The sequence below is a fragment of the Scyliorhinus canicula genome, chromosome 17, assembly GCF_902713615.1.
Source record: "Scyliorhinus canicula chromosome 17, sScyCan1.1, whole genome shotgun sequence".
NCBI lineage: Eukaryota > Metazoa > Chordata > Chondrichthyes > Carcharhiniformes > Scyliorhinidae > Scyliorhinus > Scyliorhinus canicula.
In genome coordinates, this window is record NC_052162.1 from 99,084,546 (window position 1) to 99,107,718 (window position 23,173).

The 23,173-nt window shown below is 48.9% G+C and overlaps 1 protein-coding gene across 3 annotated transcripts in view; it reads left to right on the top strand.

Moving 5' to 3' along the window:
* The window catches only part of btk (Bruton agammaglobulinemia tyrosine kinase), a 216,173-nt gene that overhangs the window by 18,024 nt on the left and 174,976 nt on the right, over positions 1-23,173 (top strand). The window contains exon 1 of one of the 3 annotated variants that reach the window (XM_038775530.1): positions 7,206-7,224. The exons of the other annotated variants lie outside the window; for them this stretch is intronic. The gene's annotated coding sequence lies outside the window, so the exon portion shown is untranslated. Of the gene's footprint in view, positions 1-7,205; positions 7,225-23,173 lie in introns of those variants that run through there. 3 annotated transcript variants of the gene reach the window in all.

Genomic DNA, 23,173 nt, shown 5'->3' on the forward strand with positions numbered 1-23,173 from the left:
AGTACTAAAGGCCATGGTCGATGATTTGGAGAACAGTTCGAGAGAGTAAAGCTTAAGAATTGTTGGGTTGCTGGAGGGGCTGGAGGGCTCAAACTCTATGGACTATGTATCCAAGATGTTTGAAATTTAGTCGGGGAGAGCGTCCTCCCAACTGCTCCCGGGCCCATTGGTTGCTGAGGCAGAAGCCCAGATCTGGAGAGCCACCACGGGCGATTATAGTCAGGTTTCATCGATACCTGGATAAGAAACGGGTCCTGAGGTGGACTAAGGACCATTGTTGATGGGAAGGTCATACCATCAGAATATACCAGGTCATTGGTGAGAAGGCATGCGATGCTGAATACGACCAAGGCCGAGCTGTATACAAGCAATGTGAGATTTGGTGTGGTGTACCCGGTACGTGTTTGGGTGACCTTCAAGAACAGAGATTATTATTTCAACATGCTGGATTTTGCAACTGAGTTTGTCAAGAAGCACAGACTTAGGTGAACTAACATGCTTAAGGACTATGAAGTTTGTTCATTGTTGAGTTCATCTGTCTTGGTATTTTTGATGATATTTTTGTAATGGTGGGGGAGGGCTTGGGTTTTTAGTATTGGGCTTGTTGGTCGGTGTTTTTCTGGGAAAAGATGGGGTTTATATATTGTATTGTTAAAGCTGTTTGGGGAAGAAGGGTTGTGTGTTGATTTTCCTCTAATGTTTTGCATTCAAGCTTGGTATGGTGGAGGGGGGGGTGGGCGTTGAAGCTGATCGTTGATATTCCTTTTGGTTGACTTTAATTTCTACCCTGTGTGAGGATCACCCTGCTAGCGGTATAGCTAGTTAACGGGAGCAGGGAAATGGGAGGTCTGCCGTTCGTTACCATTGTTTTTTTTTCTTTTTCTGAAGTAATGAGTTTAGGTTTTTCTTTTGTTTGGGATTGGGGATAGGGCGAGGGGGGGGGGGTGTGGGGGGCGACGTGGGCTTTTTGTTCTTCTGCTGGTTGTCTGCTTGGTGTTCTGGATGGGGTGGGGTTGGGAGAGGGACTGGGGAGGAGGGGGTGAAGAGGGGTAGACTGCTGACGGTGATGGTTCCTTTGTTTTAGGATTGGTTTAATGGGGATGTGGCGGCCATCTTGGGTGAGCCCGGAGCTGGTGGAAGTTGAGGCACTGATGGATTGCCTCGCAGTGCGGATATGGCTGACCCTGCAACGGGGGGTAGGCAGAGGCCCCCTTTCTGGTTGATAACGTGGAATATGAGGGGTTTAAATACCGTAGTATTTAGGTCCTAGGTGTTTGCGCACCTGAGAAGTTTGAGGGCGGATGTGGTTTTTCTACAGGAGACCCATTTGAGAATCAAGGATCAGTCAGTGTTGCGGGTGTGATGGGTGTGGCAGGTGTGTCAATCGGGTTTTGATTGTATGGTGTGGGGGATTTCTGTGTTGATTACTATCCCGGCTTTTTCAGTCGTTAATATTTTGGCAGGTGGGAGGTATATGATCATCGTGGGTTGTTGGCGGGTACGCCGGTGGTGTTGGTCAATGTGTATGTGCCAAATTGGGACGACACGGCATTCATTAATAAGGCACTGGCTTGTATCCCAGATCTCTATTTGCATCGGCTAATTATTGGGGGTGACTTCAATTGCCTCCTGGATCCTAGGTTGGATAGGTTGAGTCCCAAGTATTGGAGTTCATGGATCAGATTGCGGGGGGAAGGGGGTGGGGGCAGTCCCGAAGAGATTTAGGTTCCCAAGGGATAGGGAGTTTTATTTTTTTCCCAACGACCATCAGGTCTCTTCCCGTTTTGACTTCTTTGTGATAGGTAGGTCTCTTCTCCCTGGGGTGAAGGGCGCGGGGTACTCATGATCGTCATCTCAAATCATGCTCTCCACTTTGTTTGAGCCATTCACAGTGAGCCCTGTGGAGACTGGACACGCTGCTGCTCACCGATAAACGTTTTTGCGAGGGTATATCTTCTGCCATTAGGGAGTTTTTGGAGATAAACAGAAGCGAGGCTGCCTCACCTTCCATGGCCTGGGAAGCCCTGAAAGCGAATATTGGGTGGGCCGGTGGGGGGGGTGAGTATAATCTCTTTCAAGGCGTGCAGGGATATATTTGGGAGGGAGGTGAAGCTTGTGAACTCCATTATTGAGGTGGACTGCCAGTACTCGATCACCCTGACACAAAGGTATCGGTGAACACGAAGAAATTGCGAGTGGATTTTGAGTTGTTGTCAATGGCTAAGGCAGTAAGCCACCTGGAACACTCGAGGGGGACCTTTGATGAGTCTGGGGAGAAGTTCAGCCGGCTGTTAGCTCACCAGCTGAGTCGGTAGGCTGCCTCACAGTTAGGGACTCAGTTGCGGGCTGGTTTCTTCCCCAGAGAGGGTCAATGATGTTTGAGGCCTTCTATTGTGGGCTGGATAGGTCTGAGCCCTCGGAGGAAGATTCAATAATGTTGCAATTCTTGGACGGGTTGACCTTCCCGGAGGTGGAGTTGGAGAGAAGGCAGGAGTTGGAAGTGCCGTTAGGGCCGGAGGCGATCACAAACGGTATTCGGATAATGCAGCCCAGCAAAGCACTGCGTCCGGATGGGTTCCCTATTGAATTTTACAAAGTTTTCTGGTCAGTTGGTCCATGTTATAAACCTCGCGGAGGTCACTGAATCAGGGCTATCAAACTCCCCCCGACCTCCGCTGAATATAAACTTCCCTGCTATTGGTGGGGGGGGGGGGGGGGGGCTACCCCTTAACAAGGGGAAGGATCACTAGTATAAAAACCATGACCTGGGTGCAGGTCGAGGAGGGAGACCCTTCAGGGAGTGGAGATTCTTGTGTACCGTCAATAAATTCAACCTTTGTTTTCTACCTGATTGGTCCATGCGTGCTACTTTGACGGATTCTACAGTCCACTTCTGCTGGAAATTATTAATGATTTTGCTGGAAATGATGGAAATGATTAATGAGTGCATCACGGTAGCATTATGGGGGCAGCACGGTAGCATAGTGGTTAGCACAATTGCTTCACAGCTCCAGGGTCCCAGGTTCGATTCGGGCTTGGGTCACTGTCTGTGCGGAGTCTGCACATCCTCCCTGTGTGTGCGTGGGTTTCCTCCGGGTGCTCCGGTTTCCTCCCACAGTCCAAAGATGTGCAGGTTAGGTGGATTGGCCATGGTAAATTGCCCTTAGTGTCCAAAATTGCCCTTAGTGTTGGGTGGGGTTACTGGGTTATGGGGATAGGGTGGAGGTGTTGACCTTGGGTAGGGTGCTCTTTCTAAGAGCCGGTGCAGATTCGATGGGCCGAATGGCCTCCTTCTGCACTGTAAATTCTATGATAATCTATGATTCCTTGTCTCAGGACTGTTGCTGAACACGTTGGTGCAGGCATCAATTTCCTTAATCCTGAAGAAGGATAAGGATCTATTGGAATGAAAAAAAAAGGAAAAATCACTTATTGTCACGAGTAGCCTTCAATGAAGTTACTGTGAAAAGCCCCTAGTCGCCACATTCCGGCACCTGTCCGGGGAGGCTGGTACAGGAATTAAACCGTGCTGCTGGCCTGCTTGGTCTGCTTTAAAAGCCAGCGATTTAGCCCAGTGTGCTAAACCAGCCCACAGAATGTGGGTTTTATCAGCCTATTTCCTTGTTAAACGCTGACCCCAAGATGTTGGCTAGGATGTTGGCATGCGTTAGCAGCTCTCTAGGGTGACCTCGGGAGCAGAAAGGATTTGTTAAGGGCCGGCAATTGGCGGGCAATGTTAGTTTTGACATAATACCGTGTTGGAATTTGCTGTATTGTTGTTTCCGTCAGGTTGAAAATCTTGTTTGAAATAAAGATATTTTTTAAGGATAGTGGCGCTGTGGATGGAAGGAGATGGAAGTTGTTGGTCTGAAATTATCTTCAGGCGGTTAAGCCTTTCCATCATAAACCAGTGATAGCCTTCGCAGCAGGGTTAGAACAGCATTAGGAATGGAGAGATACAAATAAAAGAAAGATATATCAGTAGATAAAGGGTGGGGAAACTCAAATGGGATCCCCCACATGGACACAAAACCCACTCCCCTTTCCTCAGGAACCCCCCCCCCCCCACCCACCCCCCCACCCCCCCTCCCCCCCCACCCCCACCCCCCCTCCCCCACCCCCCTCCCCCCCCTCCCCCCCCCAGGAGTCTGGGCTATGTATGTCAGCCTGGGGAAAGGTAGTGATATCAGGGTTGTGGCTGGAGGGAAGAGCCCGCTGGGAACTCAAAGACCGTCAAAGAAACGATTTCTTCCTGATTTCCCAACCATAATCCCGCTCCTTACCCAGCGTGCAACACAAGGAACTGAATATGTATGGCCTTGGTAACAAACTCCGGCTAATGTTAATGCGACAATGAACATCACCAAAAGATCAGATTATCTGATGATTATCATCTTACTGTTTGTGAGAGTTAGCTGTGTGCAAATTAATGCTGCCTTTCCTCCATGACAATGTGAACCCGTGCTGGAGATTGACAGAATCACATAATTCTTACGGTGCAGAAGGAGGCCATTTGGCCCATCCTGTCTGCACTGGATCACCAAATGAACGTCATTGCTTTCTACCATTCCCCTGCCTCCCCCCCCCCCCCCCCCCCCCCCCCCCCCTCCCCATACCCCTGCACATTGCTTCTGTTCAATTATCCGTGGGGAAACAAAGACTGACTGTCAACAATCATCCGATCAGCAAATGGGGAGTCACTAGGCTTTCTAATTGATTTGTAAAGTTTGTGCGTTCATACGATTCGGCCATTCGTCCCATACAGTCTGCGCCGCCATTCAATCATGGCTGATCTCACCCTGGCCTCAACTGCACCGTCCTGACCGTTCTCCATAACCTTTCAAGGTCATGCACCATGGCGATGGCCTTGTTGGATAATAACTAACAGGCATGTGGGGGAAGGGCACTTGGAGGCAGGATGTGGGGTTACCTCAGGAATATGTCCACTGGAGTTAGTAACCAAGGTTGCAAGTGACCAATTGGTAAAAATTCACAGGGTGAGGTGAGCAGACGCAATTCCTCCTATTCTCTGTAGCCTTTTGTACTGAATTATGGCATGCTCGTGTCTGAAAGGACTATCACTATTGCAAACTCTTTGACCAATCACAATAACTGTCTGAACTCTACGCACGACCTACACACAGGGCTGCCTGATCAACAGCCAGAGAGCTACGCATGACAACCAGTAATCAAGCTCCAGAAATCTTTGTCCTTTCTGGTGTTTGTATTTTGTATTTTTCACCAAATTGCCCTGGGCCATCTGCAAAGGGTTGTCTTCAGCCTCGTGTGGAATCAATACTTACTGGAGGCCAGAAACATCAGGTAATCGAAAAGGTGGCCACCACCAATATCGTTTGAAGAATCACCAAAGAATATTGGACCTGATAACACTTTGAATCAGAGGTGGCAGTTTGTGCTGCTTTGGATATCAATTGCCTTGAGTGAGAAAAGGAAAAAGTGACTTGAAAACACACTCATTGAGAAAAAAGGAACTTGCATTTTTATAGCACCACCCACAACCTCAGAGCGTCCCAAAGTGCTTCACAGCCAATTAAGGATTTTTTTCTGAATTCACTGCTGCAATGCAAGAAACACAGCAAGATATCACAAAGAGAAGTGGGATAATGACCAGATTGTTTAGTGATGCTGGTTGTAAGGGGTAAATAATGGTCAGGGCACAGGGGAGAACCCTGGATCTTTGCATGCACCCAGTGTGGCATCATATGAAAATTGTTACATCTGACAGTGCCACATTCCCTCAGTACTGCACTAGGAGCATCAGCCTGGATTATGTGCTGAAGCCTCTGGGTGGGACTTGAACCCAGGGCCTTCAGATTTAGACTGGGGAGTGCTTGAGCCACAGCGAACAACCTCCTCAGACGTTTAGGGATTTTTCCACACCTTGGGTGTGATCTACTGAATGTGTTGCGCTCGAGCAAGAGCGCAATGAGGCCTCCCGCGGGCTTCCTGCCAGTCTTTACGTCTTGTGGGATATACCCAAGTCCTGCGAGACATCAATCAGAATCCCGCCAAAGGGGGCGCGACCAAATGGCGCTTGCCTAAGTATATATTAAAATTACGTAGGCAAGCTTTCCCAGAATTAACCGGCCTCCCGCTATCTACCAATCTCCTCAGCGAGGCCAGAGCCAGTTGCCATTCAGTACTGGTCCACACAATCGTTGACCAGGCGGAACGGCACCTAGGGGATCTCCTGGTCCATCGGAGGCCCCTGGATGGTGAGGAATAATGCAGAGTGGTTCCCTGAATCTACCCATGAAACGGGGAACCTTGGCACTGCCCAGCTGCATCTTGACAATACCATCCTGCCACAGCCAAGGTGCCCGGTTGACACTGCCAAGTGGTAGGAGCAATACGAGAGTGGCAACACCCAAGGATGCCCGGGTGCCAGTGTGGCACCATCAAGGGTCAGGGCCGAAGGAGGGCCATACCCATGAAAAGAGGGTGGAGGGGGGTTTGAATGGTGTGTGTGTGCCGGGCAGGTAAGTAGGGGCCTCTGGGAGGTTGGGGGGGGGGGGGGGTGACTGGTGTGGGTCCTGTTAGGCGATGTGGGGGAAGCCTGAAGGGTGGGGGGCCCCCGAGGACCCCATAGTGGGGTGTCCCCATTTGAAGGGGCGGGGTAATGCCCATGAGTGTGGGGGGTGACATTCCCCGTGGGTGATGGGGGTGTGGGGGACCCACAAGGTCACTTAGAGATCGGGGCAGCCTTTCAAAATGGCGGCCCAATCGCTAAGTTCAGCTCCTCATTGCTGAAAAAAATTCTAAGTGTGGCCGAAAAAGGAGAGAAACTCCCCAGGTCCCAAAAAGTGACTAAGTGTTGCTTGATAGCGGTGGGGAACTTGCCGGCAGAGCCAGCGGGAAACTTCCAACAAAACCCACCACAAAAATTTTTTCCGTTAAATTCCACCCTGTGTTTGTCACTGGCAGGAAGTTCACTGTTTTCTCTGTCCCCATCAAACAGTCAGGGCATGGAGTGTTTACTGTGGGGCAAAGGAAGCTGTCTGTGTGTTTTTTTTCATGCAGTTAGTTCCTCTTCAGCTGTTTCTGTTCTGTGCACACTCAGCCTGCCTGCTGTTTGACATGAAAGGATCATAGACTACAAAATTTTACATTTGAGGAGCATGGAGATCTTGTGGAGCAAGTGGGTAGTGTCCCCACCATTGGGCCCGATTCAACTCCCACTTTAGGACTTAATTGCCACAAAAGGTATGTTCGTAATGTGGCCAAACTGTTAGATTGTCGGCCTGTAAATCGTCCCAATATCCCTGAGGTGGCAAGAACAGGAAGGTTCCCTGGTCAGGCATAGTGTCGGAGGTAATGGCAAATACTGCAGTACTTGTCAAGCCAACCCAATGGAAATCCACGATGGCCATGGTATCTGGAGAAGGAAGTGGAGAGTACAAATTGTGCCAGGGTACAGATGACAGACCTGTCTGTTAAGAGATCAGTCATTAAAATCCCTTTGCCTTAAAAGGGTGCAACTTGGTTTCTGCACAAGAGTTAAAGTTGGCCTTGAGTATGAGATTGAAATCAAAAAGAACAGCAGCATTATTCCTCAGAAAGATGAAGGTCAAGTGGGAGTTGTGGTCTACCAGCTGGGGAGAGTGTGAGGGCTGAGTCAATATTAATATAGAATGGGCTGTGGGGAGGCAGAAATAGTTGTTGAGAGGAGAAAGACTTGGGGTGATGGGGGTAGGGGAAGGGACATGGAACTAGCCTCTTGTTGCGCATTCCAGGCTGATTCTTATCATTGACACAATGTATTAATCAAATGAATTTTGGATAGAAATTTGACAATGGCGACTGATTCATCGGTGATTCGCCTTGGACCTCTCCTTCCATTTTCCAATCTCAGCTTAATGTGATGGACTCCAGCAATTCCCTCCATTGTTTAAGCAGAGACAGAGTTAGATAAAGGAGATAAAGGAGACAGCAGCTGGGTTAAAGCTTCACTTCCTCTTCCTTTAAGAATAATAAGCACTGAGGACGATCAAGGGGTATGTGAATATAACCTTGGTGAAAATAAATAAATGATGCACTTAACGTGCCTTTCCTGTCTGACACACTTCAGTTGTCACACTGACATCTGCAGTAACAGTAGAAGCACAAGTGTTGGCAAATAGGCTGAAGCCACAAGTTCTCAGGATGACTGTGAGTGCATAAATGATGGAAGAAACCAAAAGGGATGAGACTAAACGATTTCCCAAGCCTGTGCTGTTGGTGCTGACCTTCTCCCACTGGAAATGAGTACACCTCTCAGTATCATATACAGCATTATATATGCCACCCACCCAGCCCCGAGGCGAGCACTCCAGGAGGGGTGATTGTATGGACCATCCAGCCCCTAGGGGGCAGCTCCTGGAGAGGTGTTTGTATAGGCCACCCAGCCTCTGGGGGCTACTCCTGGAGCAGTGATTGTACAGACCATCCAGCCCCTAGGGGGCAGTTCCTGGAGAGGTGTTTGTATAGGCCACCCAGCCTCTGGGGGCTACCCCTGGAGCAGTGATTGTACAGACCATCCAGCCACTAGGAGGCAGCTCCTGGAGAGGTGTTTGTATAGGCCACCCAGCCTCTGGGGGCTACTCCTGGAGCAGTGATTGTACAGACCATCCAGCCCCTAGGGGGCAGTTCCTGGAGAGGTGTTTGTATAGGCCACCCAGCCTCTGGGGGCTACTCCTAGAGCAGTGATTGTACAGACCATCCAGCCACTAGGAGGCAGCTCTTGGGGATGGGGGGTGGGGGTGAATGTGTAGACCACCCAGCCCTTGACAGGAGGCAGCTCCTGGATTGCTGGGTAAAATGTCAGCCAATATCCATTAGTGTTTAGAAGAATGAGAGGTGATCTTATTGAAACACATCAATTTCTGAGGGGACTTGACAGGGTGAATGCTAAATGAAGGCTTCCCCTTGTTGAAGAATGTAGAACTGGGTGACACCGTTTAAAAATAAGGTCGTCTCTGATTGAATTCGGAGATGAAGGGGTCATGAGTTTGAGAGCAGTGGAGCCTGAGTCATTGGGTGGCATGGTAGCACAGTGGTTAGCACTGTTGCTTCACAGCACCGGGGTCCCAGGTTCGATTCCCGGCTTGGGTCACTGTGCGGAGTCCGCACATTCTCCCTGTGTTTGCGTGGGTTTCTTCCGCATGCTCCGGTTTCCTCCCTCAAGTCCCGAAAGACGTGCAGCTAGGTAATTTGGACATTCTGAATTCTCCCTCTGTGTACCCAAACAGGCGCCGGAATGTGGCGACGAGAAACTTTGCATAGTAACTTCTGTTATGTTACATTTTGTGGTAATATGTTGTTATTCTTTGCCTTGTGATCCAGAATGGTCTGATGAGCTGATGATAAAGAAACCACCAATCTTTCGATTGAAACAAAAGTAATTCCTTGAATAATGATTAATTGAATAAAGTTCACAGACGCTACTGAGCTATAACTACTAATAAAGTAAAGTTTAATCTGTTGAACAGTAATCTATAATCTAGTATTAACTAACGATGACCTTGTGTTAACTCTCTCTAATATAAACTACTACTCGTGCTGTGATCAATACTAACTATTACTTTGCTAACTATTACTAACTACCCATCATTCCCTGAGATCTGGGGCGGGATTCTCCGACCCCCCGCCGGGTCGGAGAATCGCCGGCGGTCGGCGTGAATCCCGCCCCCCCCCCACCCCCCAACCATCCTCCAAATTCTCCGGCCCCCCAAAAATCGGCCCGGCGTGAATCGCGCCGCCTGCCTCGGAGAATGGCGGGGATCGCCGCGACTCAATGGGCCCCGGGGCTGCCCAAATTCTCTGGCCCGCGATGGGCCGAAGTCCCGCCCATTTAACGAGCGTCCAGACGGCGTAAATCAAGGTTGGTCCCTACCGGCGGGACCTGACAGCGTGGGCGGCCTCCGGGGTTCTCGGGGGGGGGGTGGGTGTGGGGGGATCTGGCCCCGGGATGTGCCCCCACAGTGGCCTGGCCCGCGATCGGGGCCCACCGATCCGCAGGCGAGGCTGTGCCGTGGGGACACTCTATTGTTCCACACCGGCGGCTGTAGTCTGCCATTGCTGGTGTGGAAACAAAGCCCTCTGCGCATGCGCAGGGATGACAGCAGCTCACACTGGCACTCCCGCGCATGCGCCTACTTGCGCCGGCCGGCGGAGGCCCTTCGGCGCTGGTTGGCGCGGCGCCAAGCCCCTTTCATGCCGTCCGGCAGGGCGCAAACCACTCCGGGCCGGGCCGAGCCCCTGAAGGTGCGGAGGATTCGCGACCCGCGCCGGAGTTGTTCACGCCAATCTGTCCCACCGGAGTTGCCCCCCGCCCCCGCCGATTATGGAAGAATCCCGCCCCAGGTATTTATATTGGGAACTGGTGGTGCCCTCTAGTGTTTGAATTACACTGAAATATAATAGTTAACCCTTCATTGGCGTACCTATATACATACTGCAAAATATAGATAGATTGGAGAGTTGGGCAGAGAAATGGCAGATGGAGTTCAATCCAGGCAAATGCGAGGTGATGAATTTTGGAAGATCTAATTCAAGAGCAGACTATATGGTCAATGGAAGAGTCCTGGGGAAAATTGATGTACAGAGAGATCTGGGAGTTCAGGTCCATTGTACCCTGAAGGTGACAACGCAGGTCAATAGAGTGGTCAAGAAGGCATACAGCATGCTTGCTTTCATCGGACAGGGTATTGAGTACAAGAGTCGGCAGGTCATGTTACAGTTGTATAGGACTTTGGTTAGGCCACATTTGGAATACTGCATGCAGTTCTGGTCGCCACATTACCAGAAGAATGTGGATGCTTTAGAGAGGGTGCAGAGGTGGTTCACCAGGATGTTGCCTGGTATGGAGGGTGCTAGCTATGAAGAAAGGTTGAGTAGATTAGGATTGTTTTTGTTGGAAAGACGGAGGTTGAGGGGGGACCTGATGAGGTCTACAAAATTGAGAGAGGTGTGGACCGGGTGGATAGCAACAAGCTTTTTCCAAGAGTGGGGGTGTCAGTTACAAGGGGTCACGATTTCAATGAGAGGGGGAAAGTTTAAGGGAGATGTGCGTGGAAAGTTTTTTACGCAGAGGGTGGTGGGTGCCTGGAACGCTTTGCCAGCGGAGGTGGTAGAGGCCGGCACGATAGCATCATTTAAGATGCAACTGGACAGGTATATGAACAGGCTGGGAACAGAGAGAAGTAGATCCTTGGAAAATAGGCAACAGGTTTAGATAAAGGATCTGGATTGGCGCAGGCTGGGAGGGCTGAAGGGCCAGTTCCTGTGCTGTAATTTTATTTGTCCTTTTTTCTTATATCATTACATCCCCCTTTTTTTTTAACCATTTCTTTTCTATGTACAAAAAAGGAAAAAATGTATAATATTACAATGCATGATATGTAAATAACTTTGAAACTGTGAAAAATCAGTAAGGAAAATGTTCAATAGGAATGATTGACAAATTGAGCCTGTCCGGCTCCCTTCATTTCCTGGTTGACCTTCCTATATCACGAACTTGAAAGTTTGTCATAGTATCATTGAAAATACTTTCATCGAGTTGTAGATCTGGAAAGATGTTGTTTGAGTTTTAGCAGTGCTCGGCGATTGCGATGAATGATTGTTCAGTCAGCAGTCTGAATGATATAAGAATGTGTTGCTGCTTGTTTGATAACCTTTGCAGGAGCCAACCAACTTCCACCAGGAACTTTGATCCTGGCGGTATCATCTGGAAGCAGTGAGTTCAGAGTATTTGCATGTACATTGTACCACTTGTACATTGACAGTGGTACATCAACAATAGTGATTGGTTACCGTGTGGAACAAGGCCAAACAAGAGCAGCATAAGGCGTCGTGAATAATGTTCTTACAGGGAACAGATCCTTCCAAAGGACGGGTCTTCAGACTTCTGTATCTTATGCCTGATGGAAAGGTCTGGAAGAGGGCAAAGTCTGGGTGTGAGGGGTCTCTGACAATGCTGTCTGCCTTCCTGAGGCAACGGGAGGTGTGTCCAGAATCAATGTGAGGGTGGCAAGCTTGTGTGATGCGTTGGGCTGAGTTCACCACACTCTGCAATTTCTTGCGATCTTGGACCGAGCAGTTGCCATACCAAGCTGTGATGCAGCCAGATAGGATACTCTCTATGGCACATCTGTAGAAGTTTGTGAGAGTCGATGTAGACATGCCTGATTTCTTTATCTTCCGTAGGTAGTAGAGATGTTGTTGGGTTTTCTTGACTGTTGCATCAATGTGAGGGAGTGGACCAGGACAGACTGTTGGTGATGGTGACCCCCAGGAACTTGAAGCTATCGACCATCTGTAGTTTGGAGCCATTGATGTAGACTGGGGGTGGGGGGGGGGGGGGTGTCGTGCTACGCTTACTGAAGTTGATGATCAGTTCCTTGGTCTTTCCAACATTTAGAGAGAAGTTGTTTTCAGTACACCATGCAACCAAGTGATCTCTCTCCCTTCTGTATTCTGATTTATCGTTGTTTGAGATACGACCCACCACAGTCGTATCATCTACAAACCTATAGATTGAATTGGAGTTGAATCTTGCCATACAGTTGTGTGTGTAAGGAGTATAGTAAAAGACTGAGCACACATCCTTGCAGGGCCCCGGTGTTGAGGACTATTGTGGAGGAGGCACTGTTACCTATCCTGACAGATTGCGGTCTGTTAGTGAGGAAGTCAAGGACCCAGCCTTGCAGAGTTTTGTTATTAGTCTTGTCGGGATAATGGTGTTGAAGGTGAAGCTGTAGTCTATGAACAGCAGTTTGACGTAGGTGTCCTTGTTGTCGAGATGCTCGAGAGTTGATTGCAGCTTTGCCACAGACGTCTTCGGTTTGTGTCACTGGCCTGGGACTCTAGTTTGATCCGATATTGTCTTTTGGCGTCCCTGATGGCTTTCCGTAGGTCATACGTGGATTTCTTATATAGTTCAGGGTCGTCAGACTTGAATGCCTCCGTCCGGATGGTAGCAGGGAGTGGACCTACTGGGGAACACCCGTATTGTCTTCTTTGGTACACAGTCCTCAACACACTTACTGATGAAGTCTGTGACTGCGGATGTGTACTTGTCCAGGTTAGCTGCCGTGGCCTTGAATATGGACCAGTCCACAGACTCCAAGCATTCGAGGAGAGTGTCCTCTGATGCCTCGGACCTGCACTGCATGGTTTTCTTGACTGGTTCAGCATGCTTGAATTGGTGTTTGTAAGCCGGAAGTAGGAGTACCGACTTGAGATCGGATTTGCCAAAGTGTGGTCGGGGGATGGAGCGGTAGGCACCTTTGATGCTTGTGTAGCAGTGGTCCACGGTGTTTGCACCTCTGGTGGAGCAGGAGATATGTTGATGGAGTTAGGGTAAAACCTTCCTGAGGTTGGCCTGGTTGAAGTCTCCAGCCACGATTGTCAGGGCTTCAGGGTGATTTGTTTCTTGGTTGTTGGTGGAGTGTAGTTCGTCAAGTGCTTTCTTCACTTCCACCTCGGATGGGATGTAGATAGCTGTGATGAGTACACAGGTGAATTCACGTGGGAGGTAGAAAGGGTGACATTTCACAGTTAGGTCCACTCCCTGCTACCGTCCGGACGGAGGTGTTCAAGTCTGACGACCCTGAACTATATAAGAAATCCACGTACGACCTACGGAAAGCCATAGGTTGGGAAGCAGTGGCCTGTTAGGGACACCACATCCGAGCACCAGGAAGTGTTGATGAGGAGGAAAATACCTTCCTTTCGACTTGCCTGAGGCCATCATGCGGTCCATCCGGTGGATCGAGAAGTCTTCAGGTTGGATGGCGCAGTCTGGTGTAGCCGGAGTAAGCCATGTCTCGGTGAAGCAGTGCACACAGCAGTTCCTTACTTCCCTCTGGAAAGTAAATTTAGCGTTGAGGTCATCCATCTTGTTCTCAATCGCTTGAACGCTCACCAGGAGTATGCTGGGGAGAGGGACCTTGAAGCTGCGTAATTTAAGTCTCATCTTCAGACCGGCGCGTTTTCCCCGCTTAGATGTTGTTTGATGATTTGAACTCCTTTCTCCACTTTACCATTTGATTAAGGGTGGTGCGGACTCGAAGTGATGTGAATGAAGTTATGTTCTCGAGAGAATTCAGCCCATTCATGACTATCGAAGCACGACCCATTGTCAGAAATGACAGTGTTTGGAATACTATGCCTGGCAAAAATTTCCTTAGTCGCTTTTACAACAGATCTGGATGTGAGATCTGATAACTTGAAACTTGATGACTTCCAGATAATTCGAATAGTCGATTATAAGGACATAATCACGACCATTGCAGTGAAACAAATCAAACCCAACTTTTGCCCATGGAAGTATCTCATATGCATGTTGTAGTTTTTCCTTGCATTTCTGAAATTTCTGACATGTTTCGTATCCAAGTGATGTGACCATCAATTCACTAGACACACGATTGGAAGTAAACTGTGGTTTTAATAGTCTTACAACTGAGCCTGCCTGCGACGAGAAGAACTGAGAGTAGGCTCACGGCTGCAGCACTTTATACTTCCGGTAGTGGGAGGGGCCATGGGCGGAGCCATGGGTGGAGCCCTGTACAAGCTCCTCATCTCCCCCTATGGGCAGAGCCACGCAACGGCTCACATACCGAGCCCACAAGGACATAATACAATGCAATGCAATACAGTGTGAATTACAATACAATATGAATTCACCACACCAAGTATCATATCAGTGATGTCTCGCTCTTCTCTTGCATTTTTCAATGCCAAGGTGACCTTCGTGTATCCGCTTAAGAATCTTTGGTAGGACCACTGGTATAACTATCCGATCAAGTCGAAGTAACAGTCCATCCACAACTGTTGAATATTCCTGAACTTTGAACAATGCCCTTTTGGCCAACCATAGTTGAGATGGTCTATGACTCTTTGAAGCATTAAATGCTTCTTGGTTTCTTCACGGATAAGGTTCAGTTTCACATCTGAAGCAGGAAGAGTTTCAGCACACAGCTGTACTTGAGCTTCTACAAGCTGTATAAATTCATGAGGTTCTCCTTCTAAATTGATTGAACGTGACAAAATGTCGGCAATTATCAAATCATTTCCTGGAGTATAGATGAGGTTGAAGTCATATCTCCTAAGCTTCATCAAGATCCTCTGTAATCTCGGAGACATATCATTAAGATCATTTTGTATAATATGTACAAGTGGTCTGTGGTCAGTTTCAACAATAAAGATAGGATGTCCATAAACATAATCGTGAAACTTTAAAACACCTGTAAGTAAACTGAGGCATTATTTCTCAATTTGTGCACACCGTTGTTCAGTCGGTGTCATTGCTGTGGAAGCATAGGCAACAGGTATCCATGACGAGTCGTCGTCCTTTTGCAACAGAACTGCTCCTATTCTGTTCTGACTCGCATCAATCAAAATCTTTGTCTCTCTATCCGGGTCAAAGAACGAAAGAAGAGGTGCAGTCGTCAGTTGAGACTTTAAATCGAGCCTTTCCTTTTGATGATTGTTGGTCCAATCAAACGTGGTAGACTTCTTGATAAGATTTCTGAGAGCGGTAGTCCTGGAAGACAGGTTGGGAATGAACTTGCCGAGAAAATTCACAACATCTAAAAATCGTAAAACGGCCTTCTTGTCCTCTGGGACTTTCATTCGTTGAATGGCAGCAATCTTATTGTTGTCAGGTCACACAACATGGGCGGGATTCTCCGCCCCGCCACGCCACATTTCTGCCCCGACTGGCCGGTGGGATTCTCCGTCACACCATCCATTCAATGGAGTTTCCCATTGTGGGGCAGCCCCACGTCTTCGGGAAACCCCGGACGCCGGCATAACAGAGAATCCCGCCCCATGTTCTGAAATCTGGTCTCCAAGGAACTTCAGAATCGAAATACCGAAACTACATTTGGTTCTGTTCATTTTCATACCAAATTTATGCACTCTTTGAAATACCTGTAATAACCTTGAGATGTGTTCTTCTCTTGGAGATGACCAAATGATTATATCATAGAATTTACAGTGCAGAAGGAGGCCATTCGGCCCATCGAGTCTGCACCGGCTCCTGGAAAGAGCACCCTACCCAAGGTTAACACCTCCACCCTATCCCCATAACCCAGTAACCCCACCCAACACTAAGGACAATTTTGGACACTAAGGGCAATTTATCATGGCCAATCCACCTAACCTGCACATCTTTGGACTGTAGGAGGAAACCGGAGCACCCGGAGGAAACCCACGCACACATGGGGAGGATGTGCAGACTCCGCACAGACAGTGACCTTGGCTGGAATCGAACCTGGGACCCTGGAGCTGTTAAGCGATTGTGCTATCCACAATGCTACCATATCATCCACATATACACAAATACCTTCGATACCCTCAGTCATCTGTTCCATCACACAATGAAAAATCTCAGAAGCTGAAATGATTCTAAATGGCATCCTGTTAAAACAGTACCTACCAAAAGGCCTGTTGAAAGTACATAACTTTCTACTAGATTCATCAAGTTGCATCTGCCAGAATGCTCTGGAGGCATCCAATTTAGAAAAGATTCTTGCTTTAACCATCTCGCGAGTGATTTCTTCTCTCTTGGGTTGGGATAGTGCTCCCTCTTAATGTTCTTATTAAGATCTTCAGGGTCTATGCATATCCTCAGATCACCAGAAGGTTTCTTCACACAAACCATGGAACTGACCCAGTCAGTCGGTTCTGTATTTCTTGACATAATGCCTTGATGTTGTAATTTTGCCAGTTCAAGTTTCAATCTCTCTCGAAGTGGTGCAGAAACTCTTCTCAGAAGGCGTACCACAGGTTTGGCATCCAGTCATAACAGAATTTTGTAACTGTAGGGAAGAGACCCTTGCCTTCGAAAACGTCTGTAAAACGATCCAGAATCCCTTGACTATCGTCTTGAATCATTGATTGAGATGAATTCACACTATAAATCCTCTGAATTAGGTGTAAATCCTTGCAGGCTTGCGCACCTAAGAGTGAAGATTTCTTTGAATCAACAATCTCAAATTTTAGAGAAATCGCTATGTCATTATTGGTGACTAACAAGTAGCAAGATCCGATTGATGTGATAACATTGCCATTGTAGTTGCGCAGTTGACAAGCTGATTGATTTTCGGAGTTTGCATTAGCTTTGTGAAGCAAATTGGCAGAAGTGCCAGTATCCAGCTTAAAGTTTGGATAATCTTTGACTTATAATACTGTGTTCCACTCCGTATCAGTGTTGATGGAGTGGACTATCCTGAGGGGTGATAATACTTCTGTGGTTCTATCATACTCTCAATGATATGAACAAAGAATGAGTCTTCCAAAGAATAAGATCTGTATCATTGGAAAAACTTTCTTCAAAACCTTTTTTCTTAGAATCTACACTTCCAACATTAATCTGTCTTGACTTTGACTTGGCAGATTTAAATGTGTGTGTGGATCTGCACTGGGCAGTGAAGTGGTTTCGTTTGCCACATTGTGAGCAGAGCTTCCCTCAAGAAAGGCATTTTTAAAAATTGTGGGCAGTCATTACGTAAACGTCGTCATGCACCAAACTTTTTCATGCATGCGCAGATTGTTCTTTGTCTGCCTCACATCTTTTAATGAAGTGCGCATGTGTAGGGTTAGAATGCGCAAGCAAAGATGGCTGCCTTCTGAAACACGCATATTCTTCATTTGCGACACTGCCTTAACACATTCTACCTCAAAGGTTTTGTTTTCACACCCTTTTCACAGAGAAATTATACTGACTTTTCAATAACTGATGTAAACGGCACATTTCAGTCGCGTATTCAAGCATGAGATCCTTCTGTCTCAGCAAATGTTCCCTGAACTTTTCATCAATTATACCAAAGACTATTTGATCCATGATCATTCAATCATTCAATACTGAGAAGTTACAAGATTGAGCCAGCAGTCTAAGATCAGTTACAAAGCGATCAATTGACTCACCTTTTTTTTGTATTCTTTTCTTGAAAATAAAATGCTCAAAAGTTTCACTTGTTTGAATTTTGCAATGATGATCAAACTTGCAATGATTACATCAAACTTGGTTTTATCTTGATCCACTGTAAACTGAAAAGAGTTATAGATTTTGATGGTTTGTGGACCAGCCATAGTTAGTAGAAGAGCTATTTTACGTACATCAGTTGCATTATTTAAATCTGAAGCCTCTAAATAAATTTGAAAATGCTGCTTGAACACTCGCCAGTTAACATCAAGTTTACCGGTGATCCAGAGTTATTGTGAAGCTTGAGCTTTGTCCATGGATTCGCCGAGGTTTTGCAGTCATAGGTTGGTGCTTCGAGATTAAATTTGCTCCTTAGTTTTCTGTACTAGATCCTCACTAAACTATACTAGTTAGCTATAGTAAGCACACCAGGTACCAAGTTATATTACACTTTGTGGTTTATGTTGTTATTCTTTGCGTTGTGATCCAGAATTGTCTAATGAGTTGATGATAAAGAAAACACAAATCTTTAGATTGAAGCAAAACTAATTTATTGAATAATGATTAATTGAATAAAGTTCGTAAACACAAATGACCTGTAACTTCTAATAAAGTAAGCTTGAATCTATTAAACAGTAATCTATAATCTAGTATTAACTAACGATGCCCTTGTGTTAACTCGCTCTCTAATCTAAACTACGCCTCAAGTTGTGAGCAATACTTCTCCTTTGCTAACTCTGATTAACTACCCACCAGTCCGGGCAGCACGGCGCTCAGGTCCCAGATTCGATCCCGGCTCTGGGTCACTGTCCGTGTGGAGTTTGCACATTCTCCCCGTGTCTGCGTGGGTTTCGCCCCCACAACCCAAAAATGTGCAGAGTAGGTGGATTGGCCACGCTAAATTGCCCCTCAATTGGAAAAAATTGGGTAATCTAAATTTAAAAAAAAAAACTACCAACCAGTCCCTGAGGTCATGGGCGGGAATCTCTCAACCCGGGGCCGGGCCGGAGAATCCCCGTGACCGGCGCGAATCGTGCCATGCTGCGTCCTGCCGGCGCCGTCCACACCTGCTCTCAGCCGGCGGGAACTTGGAGTGGAAGGGTTGCGGGGCGGCCTGTGGGGAAAGGGGTGGGGGGTCCAACTCCGGGGGGGCCTTGATGCGGCCTGGCCCGCGATCGGGGCCTACCGATCAGCGGGCCAACCTCTCTGGCTGGGGGCCTCGTTTCTTCTGTGCCGGCCCCTGTAGTCCCGCGCCATGTTGCGTCGGGGCCGGCGCATTGAAGGAAGGCTCTGCGCATGTGCGCATTGGTGCCAGTGCCACTGCACTTGCGCGGATCCCGTGGCACCCAGCTCGCGACGGAATCAGCACCTGGAGCGGCATGAACCGTTTCAGTGCTGTGCTGGCCCCTTTTGCGGGCCAGAATTAGTCGTGGGGTCGGCTGGTGTACGCCATTGTAAAATGCAACGGCGTTTACGACAGCGTGGAAGCTCTGAATTCAAGAATCCCGCCCCTGATATTTATACTGGAAACTGGCGGTACCCTGTAGTGTTTGAATAACACTGAGATATAATAATTAACCCAATATACCTATCATTATAACTTAATTACAGTGTTGCCAATCTAAGAAGGTTGCTGAATGTCATCATGATGCCCCCAAAGAGTCGGGAGGCAGAGATAGTTGTGGCAATGGATGCCGAGAAGGCTTTCGACCGCGTTGAGTGGGACTATTTATGGGAGGTGCTGGGACGATTTGGGTTGGGGGAGGGCTTTATCGACTGGGTTACACTGCTGTACCAGGCTCCAGAGGCTAATGTTAGGATGAATAGAACAACGTCTGACTATTTTAGACGAGGGACGAAGCAGGGGTGCCCCCTCTCCCCACTGCTGTTTGCACTAGCAATAGAGCCGCTGGCAATTGCCCTGAGAGCTTCTAGGGGTTGGAGGGGCTGGTACAGAGGGGTTGGGGGGGGGGGGGGGGGGACACAGAGTTTTGTTGTACGCCGATGACCTGCTCTTATACATCACGGATCCAGTGGATGGGATGGATGAAATCATGGGAAACCTGAGGGAATTCAGTCGGTTCTCGGGGTATATACTAAACATGGCAAAAAGTGAGTTATTTGTAGTCCAGGTGAGGGGCCAGGAGGGCCGGCTGAGGAGGCTGCCGTTTAGGTTAGTAGAGGACAGTTTTAGATACTTAGGGATACAGGTGATGCACTACCAATTACGACGAGACGAGAGTAGAGTGTAATCGAGGCTTTATTAAGCAGAGATGTGTTGCCTCCTGCAGCTGCTGCCGAAATGGCTGCAGCTCAGTGAGCACACACATTTATACTCCGCCTACTGGGCGGAGCCAGCAGGCAGGGACCTACCCCCATACCTACAGTACAGGGGCCTTACTATATTACCTCTCATGTACACATGATACGAATAGTGGTGACTACCACATTCGACCCCTGTTAAAAAAGCAGCATGGGTGCTGGAAAAACTATTTACATGGTATGTGAGCATTTTTAAAGTGTACAGTTTTGTGAAAGTTTACAAATTGGATGGGGGGTGGGGAACCAGCTGGTGCCAGGTTGCTGAGGGAGACTGTGTCCTGGCGGCCGTCGGGGTATGAGGCGTAATGAGGGTTCGCATGCAGCAGCTGTACCCTTTCGACCAACGGGTCTGCCTTGCTTGCGGAGGAGGATGGGTCCTGGAGCTGCCAGCCATGTTGGGAGTGAAACCCAGGATGTGGACTTCCTGGGGAAGGCAAGGAGACGTTCATGGGGAGTTTTGTTAGTTGCAGTGCAAAGTAGCGATCGGATGGAGTGGAGCGCGTCGGGGAGGACCTCCTGCCAGTGGGAGACCGGGATATGTTTAGACCGTAGGGCCAGCTGGACGGCCTTCCAGACCGTCCCGTTCTCCCTCTCCACCTGCCCGTTTCACCAGGGGTTGTAGCTGGTCGTCCTGCTCGAGGCAATACCCTTGCTGAGCTGGAACTGACGCAGCTCGTCACTCATAAAGGAGGAGCCCCGGTCACTGTGGATGTAAGCGGGGAAACCGAACAGGGTGAAGATGCTATTGAGGGCTTTGATGACTGTGGTAGACGTCATATCGGGGCATGGGATGGCGAAAGGCAATCTGGAGTATTCATCAACCACGTTCAGGAAGTACGTGTTTTGGTCGGAGGAGGAAAAGGGCCCCTTGAAGTCCATGCTAAGACATTCAAAGGGGCTCGGTCGGGCTGGTAGAAGTGCGGCTTGCACTCCGCGCAGACCTGGCAGTCTCTGGTGATAGTCCTGACCTCCTCGATGGAGTAGGGCAGATTGCGGGCCTTTATGAAGTGAAAGAACTGGGTGACCCCTGGGTGACAGAGATCGGCGTGCAGGGCCCGAAGTCGGTCCACTTGTGCGCTGGCACATGTATCTCAGGATAGCGCATCGGGTGGTTTGTTGAGCTTACCGGGGCGATACAAAATCTCCTAATTGTAGGTGGAGAGCTCGGTCCTCCACTTTAAGATTTTATAATTTTTTATCTTGCTCTGCTGCGTATTATTCAACATGAAGGTAACCGATCGTTGGTCAGTGAGGAGAGTGAATCTCCTGCCGGCCAGGTAATGCCTTCAATGCCGCACAGCTTCTATGATGGCTTGGGCTTCCTTTTCGACAGAGAAGTGCTGAATTTCGGAGGCATGGAGGGTGCGGGAAAAGAATGCCATGGGTCTGCCTGCCTGGTTGAGGGTGGCGGCCAGAACGACGTCTGATGCTTCGCTCTCGACCTGAAAAGGGAGGGTCTTGTCGACCGCGTGCATCGTGGCCTTGGCGATGTCAGCCTTGATGTGGTTGAAGGCCTGGGGGCCTCAGCCATCAGGGGAAAAACTGTGGACTGAATGAGTAGGTGGGCCTTGTCCGCATAGTTAGGGACCCGCTGGGCATAATAGGAGAAAAACTCCAGGCATCATTTCAGGGCCTTGGGGCAGTGGGGAAGTGGGAGTTCCATGAGGGGGCGCATGCGGTCGGGGTCGGGTCCTACGTTTTCCACAACATAGCCAAGGATGGCTAAGCGGTTGGTGCTGAACATGCACTTCTCGTTGTTATACGTGAGGTTCAGGAGCTTGGCGGTTTGGAGAAATTTGAAAAGGTTAGCGTCATGGTCCTGCTGTTCATGGCCACAGATGGTGACGTTATCTAGGTACGGTAAGGTGGCCCGCAGCCTGTACCGGTCAACCATTCGGTCCATTTCACATTGAAAGACCGAAACCCCGTTAGTGACTCCGACGGGGAACCGAAGGAAATGGTAAAGGCGGCCATCTGCTTCGAACGCAGTGTATTGGCGGTCCGCCTTGCGGATGGGGAGCTGGTGGTAGGCAGATTTCAGGTCCACTGTAGAAAATACCCAGTACTGTACAATCTGATTGACCATATCAGATATGCGTGGGAGGGGGTACGCGTCGAGCTGCGTGTATCGATTGATGGTCTGACTAAAGTCAATGACCATCCTCTGTTTCTCGCCAGTCTTTACCACTACCACTTGGGCTCTCCAGGGGCTGTTGCTGGCCTCAATAATGCCTTCCCGCAGAAGCCGCTGGACCTCCGACCTGATGAAGGTCCTGTCCTGGGCACTGTACCGTCTGCTCCTGATGGTGACAGGTTTGAAATCCGGGGTGAGGTTTGCAAACAGGGAAGGTGGGTCGACCTTAAGGGTCGTGAGGCCGTAGACGGTGAGGGGTGGTAGGGGTCTGCCGAATTTTAGAGTTAGGCTTTGGAGGTTGCACTGGAAGTCCAGGCCGATTAACAGGGCAGCCTAGAGGTTGGGGAGGATGTAGAGTCGGAAGTTGTTGAACTCTACGCCCTGGATGGTGAGGGTGATGATGCAGTACCCCCGGATTTCCACGGAATGGGATCCGGAGGCCAGGGAGATTCTCTGGTTAATGGGGCGTACCGCGAGGGAGCAGCGCCTTACCATGGAGGGGTGGATGAAGCTTTCCGTGCTCCCGGAGTCAAGAAGGCAGGATGTCTTGTGCTCAACGACCTTTACCGTCGTCAACGTGGTTGCGAGGTTGTGTGGCGAGGACTGGTCGAGCGTGATGGAGGCGAGTTGCGGTTGGTGTTGGTAGGCCCCGGGCTGGTCGGCGGTGGTGGCAGGTGATGAACGGCCCAATGAAGTACCCGATGAGCAGGGGGCCTGAGGCGCTGTGGAAGATGGCGCCAAAGATGGCGGCGCCCACGGAGCGCACATGGCGGGCGTCGTTAAAGATG